The sequence below is a fragment of the Tyto alba genome, unplaced genomic scaffold (genome assembly GCF_018691265.1).
Source record: "Tyto alba isolate M040663 unplaced genomic scaffold, T.alba_DEE_v4.0 Super-Scaffold_9, whole genome shotgun sequence".
Classification (NCBI taxonomy): Eukaryota; Metazoa; Chordata; class Aves; order Strigiformes; family Tytonidae; genus Tyto; species Tyto alba.
Window position 1 is genome coordinate 15258188 of NW_024881330.1, and position 10138 is coordinate 15268325.

The window sequence follows — 10138 nt, forward strand, 5'->3', positions numbered from 1 at the left end:
TCTTATTCACTGTATTTCAGTCATTACAACACCCCTAAAATGATGCACAAAGTTTTCACTGTGAATACCCTTAGGAGATACCACAAACTGTGGTTTCACAGAAAAGTCATTGGGACAAATGCAATGGTGGGCAAACATACATGATTCAGAGAGTGACATGCCCCAAGCAACCATCCAGCGTGTGAGAAAGCAAAGGACCTCTACAAGGGTTGGCAGTAAAAGAAACAAAAATGGTATTTGACATGTATCTGCTGATATATAGATGTTATTTAATCTATATCTATTTGCATTTTCTTTCATTGATATACACTACCTAAAAAGGTTTCCCACTGTTTCAGGGGGAAAGAAGTTGTGTCTATTTGTGATTTTTAATTAGGAACATCATAAAGAAAAATGTTAATTTTCTAGTTTTGTTTTGAAGTCTACTAAAGGTTGTTAGCATTTGTTAACTTGAAATATTTTCACATTGTTTCTATAACAAAGAAAAAGTGAGGTATTATTTAATTTCCCATAACTTGCAGTATAAAAATGAATTCAATAATAAGTGAGCTTTGCCAAGATGGCTGCATATTTTTTTTTGAGAAATAATGTAGCTGGTTCAGACTAGCCCACATTTTACATGGGGTTTGAATTAGCACTTTTTCAATAGATATTAAAAGATTTTTTTCTCTGCTGTTCAACTCAATCCTGAAGCTCCCGTTCAGGAAGTTACATCATAGTGTGAGTAATCTTATTCAAAGCAGTGGGCTACTGACACACTTAGAGTTGGACACGTGCTTATGTATCTCAGGAACAAGGGTTTGGCATACAACGAAACTATCTGGGGTGTGTGTGACCTGCACATGATTTGAGTCTCACCTAAGTTTTGATTTGATGTCTGAGATAGTGCCTGCCACTCTTAATTGGTGTGTGAGATGTCACTGTCTCATGCTTGACCTTATCTTGATCTTATTTTTTCGGGTAACAATCAAGAGGCAACAGCCCTCTTGTGAGTGATATAAAACAGGGAAGTATAAAATGCAAATAGTCAAGACAGGCCCCAAAAGAAATGATACAACATGCAAGGAAAATTAGTAAGGTAGTAGGAGCAAGACACATCATAGCTTTATGGCTCTTCCTTTTTGGATGGAAGATGGGGTAAGGTTGAGGAGGGAGGGTTGAGAAGAGAGAGAGGTAGCAAGGCTGCTTGAAGATGTGGAGACAGAGGTAAGGGGTGGAAAAAAAACAGCTCTTCATTGTGGGGCAATGGAAATCCACTCAAGAGTGCTCAGAGGTTGTTGATCTGGGTTGGTCTGGAGGAATTCACTCTCCCTTTCTCATTGAATCCAGCCTCTACCGCTGCATGGCAAGGAAAGAGGAGATGAAGAGATAACCATCACTGTCTGGCTTTTGCTGTTGCCAGAGCGGTTCATGAATCTCCTTCACCACCCTTCTCGTCTGCATGTCTGGCTTTAGTTTGCTTTTCTCTTTTCTGTGCAGTGCTGTTGTAGAAGGCCATGGATTTTGACTCATTTTAACAGTCAGCTGATGTATTCAACAGGGAGTTTATTTTGCTAAATAAGCTACAAAGCAAAACACCAAGAAGCATATTGCAGTGAAATAAAATATGGACTCTAATTGACGCAGTAGTTTTGAATAAATCTTTCCATTGTCACAGTCAGCTCACTAAACGCCAAGGCCTGTCAGCACCACTTCTTAGTTACCTACCCAAGGTAATTATATAGCTCTTCTCACTGCAGAATCCAACTGCATCCCAATTTGAGGTATTAATCTGTTAGCAATCCCAGTTTATGGCTTTTTACCCAAACAGAATAAAAAAATAAGGCAAAAATAAATGATAGATTCCATCTTGCAAGATAGTCAGATCCCATCTCGGCTTGCAAAGCCAAAATAACTTGGAGATCACTGTAGATGTCTTGCTGGGAGTGCGTGGGCAAGGCGGTGCCAGAGCAGAGAACTGAAGTCAGCTCTTTCAAGAGCTTTACAGTGGGCCACCCATCCTTTTGTGGAGAAATGGTCTTGGGGAAGCAATGTGCAATTTCTCTCTTCTCCTTTTATGTCCATACTCCCAGGTGGTCCCTGTCCCCATGGGCACGGGGCCGAATATTCGATTTAGCAAACATTTCCAAACAGCCCATGCCACCCACATGCGAGGTTTATAAATAGTGTATTTGCTGCGTTCAGTTATGGAACTGTGATGCTTTTCATCCCTTTACAACTTCGAACTCCGCGTGTGAGCAGGAACAGCAGCCGCTTTGTCCTTGGAGTTGTTTGTGTCTATACAGATGAGAGGCATCTAATACGCACTTACGCTGAAATTTTACATCTGTACTTCTGGCTGGCTACCTAAATGTATTTCCACTCTGAACATGTAAAATCATTTTATAGGCAGAATGAGAGGAAAAATGAATGTCCAATTTATGAGAAATTTGAGGTGGGGGGAGCAGAAAAGGGGGATGTCACTGACTGCAGCCTTCTGCTACTGCAGGCCAGAGAACACATGGTCCCTTTCACAAAATCAATGATTTAGTGAAAAAAACTGTTCTGATACCAGTCTGGCCACAAACTGTGTCCTGTGCACCTCACTGACTTGAGCTAGCATCTCTGGGTTGTATGTCAGATTGCAATCAGGCCTTTGAAATTAGAAGAAAAACAAAGGCCTTTTGTGCAGAGTAGGCTTAAATAATTTAAGTATTTGACTTCCAGAACTGATATTATAATTGGGGGAAAAAAGTCAATTTTTTATTTTATCCATTTTCTTCTGTTTTTCACAAGTGGCCCCTTTATGTTGTCTGTCCTCTTGCACTAAAGGGCCAAAATTTGTTCTGGTAAATTTATCTGTAAAAATCTATTCAGTTCAAGATTTTGCTATTGTGAAGAAATCCCATTGTATTTAACAAGAGGTATTCAGGCTAGTCCTATAAAAAAGTATTATTCTGCTGCAAAATCTGCCCTAAAAACCTTTTAGAATTTATTCATGATAGTCTGTGGTGTTTTTTTTGTTTTGTTTTTTTTTTTTTTTTCTTTTTTTCAAACTACTGTATGTCAAGGATATAATTTTGTATTAAATTCTAACAGCTCAAAAAGCATATGAAAATATAATAATTTTCTACTAAATGCTAAAGGACTTTCCTCCACGAGGATATAAGCAAGCCCTACAGGAACTGGTAGTTATGCTGCAGAAGGATTTTTCAGGTTTAGAGAGCTTGGGGGAGGGTGTTTGAGTGCATTAGTATTCACTCCACATTCTTGCCTGCTGTTCCACATGCACTGTTTTGTGCCTCCATAAACTGCTCTGGATGCAGGTCAAAATTATTTAAAAGAATTCACAGGGAAAAAAAACAGAGCAGCAGTTTCTATGTATTTCCACATTGCCTTCATTTTCATTGACATTTACTGTTAGTCTTTTTATAGCAATATGAAAAAAGATGGCAGAAGCAAAGAAGGGAAAGGCTTTCTCTGATAAGAAAGGTTTTTACATTTTAGAGAGAAGTTCTCACAACAAATCAGAGCACTGTTAGCTTCCTTGTGCACTCAGCATTAACAATTAAAGCAGCAGCACTGAATTCTTTAACTGAAAGGACACTAGAATTATTATTCTTTCTTGTTTGAAATGTCTGCTTTTACACAGGAAAAAATACATTCATCTCTTCTGTGTTAATCCTTTTTAATAGGGTGAACATTCACTTCCTCTCTTTTTGTTTGCTTCTCAACACTCTTGAGTCCTAAGTCAGTCCACAAGCAGACCCAGCCAAGGAGCCATGTTTCCATCTCCTTGAGTTGAAATCATAGCTGCAGGAACACTTACTGCAAAATTTCATGAAGGATCAAGTAGGAAGGATCACCTGCAATACATGGCTTTATCAAACAAGTTCTGCTTTTCTCCTGATAAAAAAACCCCTGCTTCTTACTAATAGCTTGGAGGGAGGAGCTTTTAATTTCTTGTTCACTGAGACAAGCTAAGCGTGGTTCATGGCCCACCCCCACTGGCCTCCTTCCTTAATATTTGTCCTAGCAGTAATATTCTTGAATCCTGATTCAAAAGGAACATGACAATATGCAAACCTGTCTCACAGTAGAAAGCTGTAGAAAGCCTACTCTGAGGCTTAGCAGGCTTGAAGAATTCTTGTATCTCTAGAAACATGAAAGTGTATGGAGATCTCTGTGCAAAAACAAAACCAAAAAAAATAGCAGAAGGTAGAAAGTTGAGGAGAAGCATCAAAAGCAAAATCCCCCAAACACTGGGAGCAGACAAGCTTAGAAGAAAGCTGAGAGGGAACTGTAGACTTTTTTAGAGGGGTAAATAAAGGTGGACTCAGGGAAGAGGTGCATCCTGCACACACACATAAACTCAGAGAAGTTGTATGTCCAATGTTTAAAATTCACGTTGCATGAAATACAGCAAACCCATGGTGCTAACTGAGGCAAGGTATGGTAGATGCAAAATCTTTAAATCAACAGCATTCCCTTGTGGGAATAGTCACTTGACTCTGGGCAATCTCTTTAAAAGCTCTGGTCCCTGCTGGGTGAAGTGCTGGAATTTGTGCTGTTGCTCTCAGGGTGCCACCCTGCTGTGCATATGGTGATGGAGAATAAATATGCATGAAGTCGACAGTTAGTTTGGCTTCCACCAAAGCTTAATTTAGCTCACTTCTCAGCACTGAAAAAGAGAAATTAATAACAATAATTAATAGTTCTTTTAACACAGTGAATAAAGAGAAGCATGTGACAAAAATGCTAAATCTGGGGAATTTTCAGAGCTGGGAGACAAGGAGCGTGCAATGCACTCCAGATTGCCAAGGAGGTGAAACTGTTTTCAGGACACTGATGGTCTAAACAAAAGAAAACATCTGGTCAGAGGGAACAAAGGAATGCACTGGAGTATCCAGGGAGGATGTAGGGCAGTCCACACCGGCTGGAATGCATCTCCTGAGGAGGCTGAAATTCCTTCCACCTTCTCCCCCCTTCTTCTTTTTGATTTCAACCTTCTCTGCCAAGAAAAAGACAAAAGCCTTATTATGCCTGATGTTTGGCCACAAGCAAAAGTACCTAAAAGGTGTTTCAGAGCATCTGGTACATGAGAGTGTGCTATTTCTGCAGGGACATGGCAAGCTTTCCGAGTGACTTTTGCCATCATCCACAAATTGCATATTCCTTCTGTATTACTTCACGAAGGTCTCTCCTTTTATTCTTGGCTTACTGGACTGAACTTCCTTTGAAGCCAGAAGCTGCAGACTTGACACTGTACAAGGAATTTAAAATAAATTCTGATAGCCATTTTGGGGAGGAAACATCAAGCGTTCATTATTGATTTTGTTACTTTACTGTGATTGTTTCTGTGTGTAGTCATAAGTGGGGCTTTTTGTAGGTGATTGTACAAAGTCCAAGGAAGGCAGCATACTTTCTTAAGAAACTTTAAAATATTTTTTAAAGTACAGCAAGTAGACAGCAGAGAAGTACATTCATTTTTTTATAATATGTATACACACATATATTACATACACTTTAAAAAAAATCTTCCTTTATACTAGCCTGGCCTGCCCCTCAGACACTCATCTCTCACAGGCAATGGGTTGCTCCCAGAGAGGGTGAATGGACTAGAAAGTAAAGTCTTCAAATGTCACTCAAGACGGGTGACCTACAACCAGAGGACGGTACTGATGAAGACGTGAGATGGTTGTGGGTAAATGAGCAAGCTGAGGCTGGCCTCAGTGGCATGATGAAGGGAATAGAAGCCACAAGAAAAGAAACATGAAGATAATTAGGAAGGGAAAGAATTATCTCTCTCTCAAAGGTATGGACAAGATGCTTTAACTCAATTCAGTGGGAGAAGGAGATGCTGTTGGAGAAATTTAAAGGAACATGGTACTTATATGCCAGAGGGCAAGGTCGGAAACTTTTTATAAATAAAGGGAAAAGCAGTGCTATGTGTGTCTGAATTACTGGATTTGTAATGTTATCTATATACCTCATGGGACTGATATACAGGTTCCTTGATATTTGCATCTGGAAGATATTGATTTTTATACCCAATATTATTTTGGTTGATTTCTTTAAAAGACTGCACTCTCTCATAGTAATTTTTCTGTTCAACGACAGTAAAGTCTGCACTTGAGGTTCCAGTCTCTTATCTCACTCATGTTTCAGATTCTTCAGCATTTAAAGTCCCTGCTGTACTGTAAAGGTTTGCTGTCACAAGAAGCAGCCAAGATCCTGTGCCAAGGAACAGCCAGCTTCTTCTCATAGATGATAGCTGCCTTCAACTACTTTCCTGGTTGGAAGGGGAGAGCCCAACAATCCACAGGTGGTGAAACCATTTAGATGTAAATTATACAGGCCATCCATCAAGCTGCATAAGCCAATAGCTGCTTCACAGTTGAAAGAACCCAGTGTCTGAGAGATTTAAACACAGAGCATGTAGAAAAAGAAACTCGGATGTCCATGCAAATTTCACTGAAGGCTGAGCGTGGCATCATTGCTGGCCTGACATCCTTGCGTATATGGAAAACCAGAAGGAGGGAAAATTGGTGCTATGTTAATAACACCCAAATATACACAATGAAGTCAGACTGAAAGAAATGAAATTACAGCTGCTCCTCATGAGCTAACGGGACCATTTTCCTTAACCAGTGACCTTCAATTACAGAGTAGCAAGCAAATTAGTAGAGACAAAAAAGAATAACCTGTTAGCCAGAAAATCTTACTGGCTAAAGCTTGTCTTGTTTCAGTTCCATTTTCCGTAGCTTTCGGTAAAGTATGTGCTGTCTCTTCTGGAGTACTGGTGTTAACTGGAAATGCTGATTCTGGGAACAATGAATTCCTTCTTATCAAATGGTTGGGGTTTACAGCTTAATTCTTCAGAAGACTTTAAAGCTTTCTGAGTGTTTGAAGGGTCTTAATCATTGCAAGAAGCCTCCTGATGCCACAGAGATCAAGTTAGGAAAAAATTCAAAGCCAAAAACGGCCAGGCCAAGAATGACTAAATGAAACTGTTATTTCTCAGTTCCCAGCCCACCAGCATTCCTTATGCTCATGGTTGTCACCTGCATATTGGAGTGACTGTGAAGCAGGTTGGGATGTAAATTTACAGTGCAGGAGTTTGGTGGCCCACATACAGAGGTAGAGGGCTTACTCTCAACTACAGCTGTCTGAAAGTTAGGAGTCTTATCCTACCTGGTTCAGATTGCTGAAAAATTCACAAATCAGAAAAAGTGAAGTGGTATGAATCCACTTTGAAAGGGGACAAGAGAAGATAACATTATTTGAAAGCTAAGGGTGTCCATACAGGGCATCGGCACTTTTTAGGTTCACAGGCTGACTTAATTCCCTAGGTAGGCAAGCCCAACAGCAAAGAATATATGGCCTTCTTCACTTTGCAGTTGGAGGAGATGTTTGTATTTAATTGTTTATGGCTGGTAACTCTATACACATTCTGTGACTCCAATTTTTCAGTTCCGCCAGTGCAACCTTCAAATCCTAAAATCCAAATCGAGTTCTGTTTTGATAGGACAAGCTCCATCTTTCCTTCTCTGGATACATAGTTTGACAACTGAGGTTTTCCTTTTGGTATATTAGCACCTTGTATCTGCTTCAAATTTACAGAATGAGCCAAGTTCTTAATCGAAAAAATGAGGCAAAACAATTTACAAGATAAAACAAGCCACAGAGTTAAAACAAAGATAACCACTTAGTTATAACTTTTCTTTTGACAACATTATTAGCTGAATACCTTTTCTCTTCCTTCAGTATTTGTTGGCATGAAATCTTTTCCCCAGGGTTTCTGAGTTATATGAGAGAAAAGGGATGGGGAAATATCTGCAGGGGGTTTTCACCTACTTCAGCAAAATCTAAAACATGCTTTCCCGTTACCTGCACCACTACACTGTCTGCAGATTATCGGGTTTCTTTAAGCCTCCATTTTCAAAGTTTTCCCAGGATAGTTCAGATCATCAGCTCTTACAATATAAACAGAGAGATTAATTTATAAGGGACTGATGTAACAACATGATAGAATGTCAGATTGTTTCCTTCTTGCAGCTACTAATATGTTTGCTTTCAGAGTCAATCGATCTTTTTGAGATCCCTCTTCCCCTTAGTGTGACAGAAATCTGTTAATGACGAAGCTCTGAGTGTTCTCTAAATGCAGTGTGTGGTGAACTTTGAGTCCCAAGCCTGAAGCCACAGTCTTCCCACTGTTTGTTGCTTGGGCTCAATAAACATCACACTGATATATTGAGATGACTCAGCTATGCAGCGTTCACCTGCCAGCACCAACTCACTGGTCTGGACTTGTGAGTTTTTCCAGATAGCAGACAGGCTGAAAGAGCAAAGCCATTTATAGACCTGGTGATTATAATGATGCATGAGAACAAAAATAGATTTATAACAATCATAACATCCAGGACAGCAATACAAATAGTGAGGATAAAAACCAGGGAAAGATAAATACTTGTCTGGAAATATGACTACTACTGAATCAATAAGATGATGTCCTACCAAAAGCGCGTCATTACAGATTGAAAGCAATGTGGTATCAGTAACTTTCAGTCTGCCCAATGAAAGTGGTCCTTTTTCTCCAGTTTTATGTACTGTTACAAGTTGCTGCGAACCATTTCTGTTAACTAGAGGGCTGTTTCTGAATCACTTTTAACTAATGATTTTTAAAACAAGCTCGTCATATTCTTGTAACAAGGAATGGGCTATATAATGCCTTTAATAATTCACCACTTTAGGTTTGTTAGTAAAACAAGAAATACTGATTTTTATCTTTTAGTTTATTTTCCTATTACATCTTGTAAACTATGTTATGGATAATGAATAAATAAAGGGACTTAACTTTTAAAAAATAATTTCAGGCTGTGTCCCTTCCCTGTCATGGCATGTAGTCACAGACGTGGTTCTTTCAAACATTGCTGAGAACAGCTTGGTTGTAGCATGGACAAGTGTTTATTACAGGGTTTACTGACTTGTCCTATGATTCCATGCTCTGCAAAGCACATCTTAACTAATTCCCAAAGGCAAAGTGGCAATGCTGTAAAGCACTTGTGAAAACATTTAAACTGCAGTTTAAACCTTGTTAAAACGCAGTCCTTCTCTGAAAAGTGACACTAAAAATGGCAGTGTGGGATCCTGTATTTATTGTCTATTTGTGAATACCAGATCAAACATGCTAAGTACAACTATATAGTTCCCTCCTAACATCCACAGCCAGCCCCACAGACTACAATGAGATTAGTGCTTGAAACTTTCATGTTCATGTATCGTTAAGATGATGGCCCCCTTAGCATCTGTCCAAACCCAATGTCCTCACTGGAACAAATACACCTTGGTCCCCTTCCCTTTATCTGAATGAGCTTGAGGAGGATCTGTCGTCTTCTCATTAACCTGTGTCAGTTTTTTCACTGCTTATGGAGTAAAATGTCTTCTCGGGCAGGTCAGCAAATCTAACTCTGAACACAAGCATACACAAAACAGATGTGTTGAAGATGATGCTACCTCTTAACCATAGCCACATTTTCAGCTAAAGAATTTTAATGGCTTTTTAATTTGTTTTCTGGTCTGTTTCACAGCTTAAAGTATTTTGATCTCTAGAAAATTCTGATGTGAACAATATTATCTATACCCATTAACCTATTTAAACACAGGCTTATGAGCTACATTTTTATTCACTACAGATCCAGCTGTTGCATATTTATGGCTATCACCAGCAATGAGAAGGCACAGGCACAGTCCAATCCAAAGTCCAGTGAAATTCAGTTACACTGTTCAATTAACCACAGGGAGCTTTCTACGGGTTTTGTACTTTTCTTTCTGCTGTATCTGAGAGGGAAGAACCAGCCTCACACACCTCCCAGGGACCTCTGAGTTGACACTGGACTTTTCTGTTCCCAATCAGGAGAAGAGACACATTGCCATGTCCAGCTTTTGGCCCCTGAGGGGATAAAGCTAGTCTAGCTTAAGTAACTTCTGCTGATGGACTTGCTACAGCGTTCTGGCTGACACTTAAAGCTGGTCCCTATATGAAGAATACTGTACTCACACAGACCTACTCTGACATAGTCAAAGATGGCTATTTCAAAAACAGTTCTTCCCCCTACCCCACAACGAAAATGTAGAAATGTAGAGGAAGATCATGTTT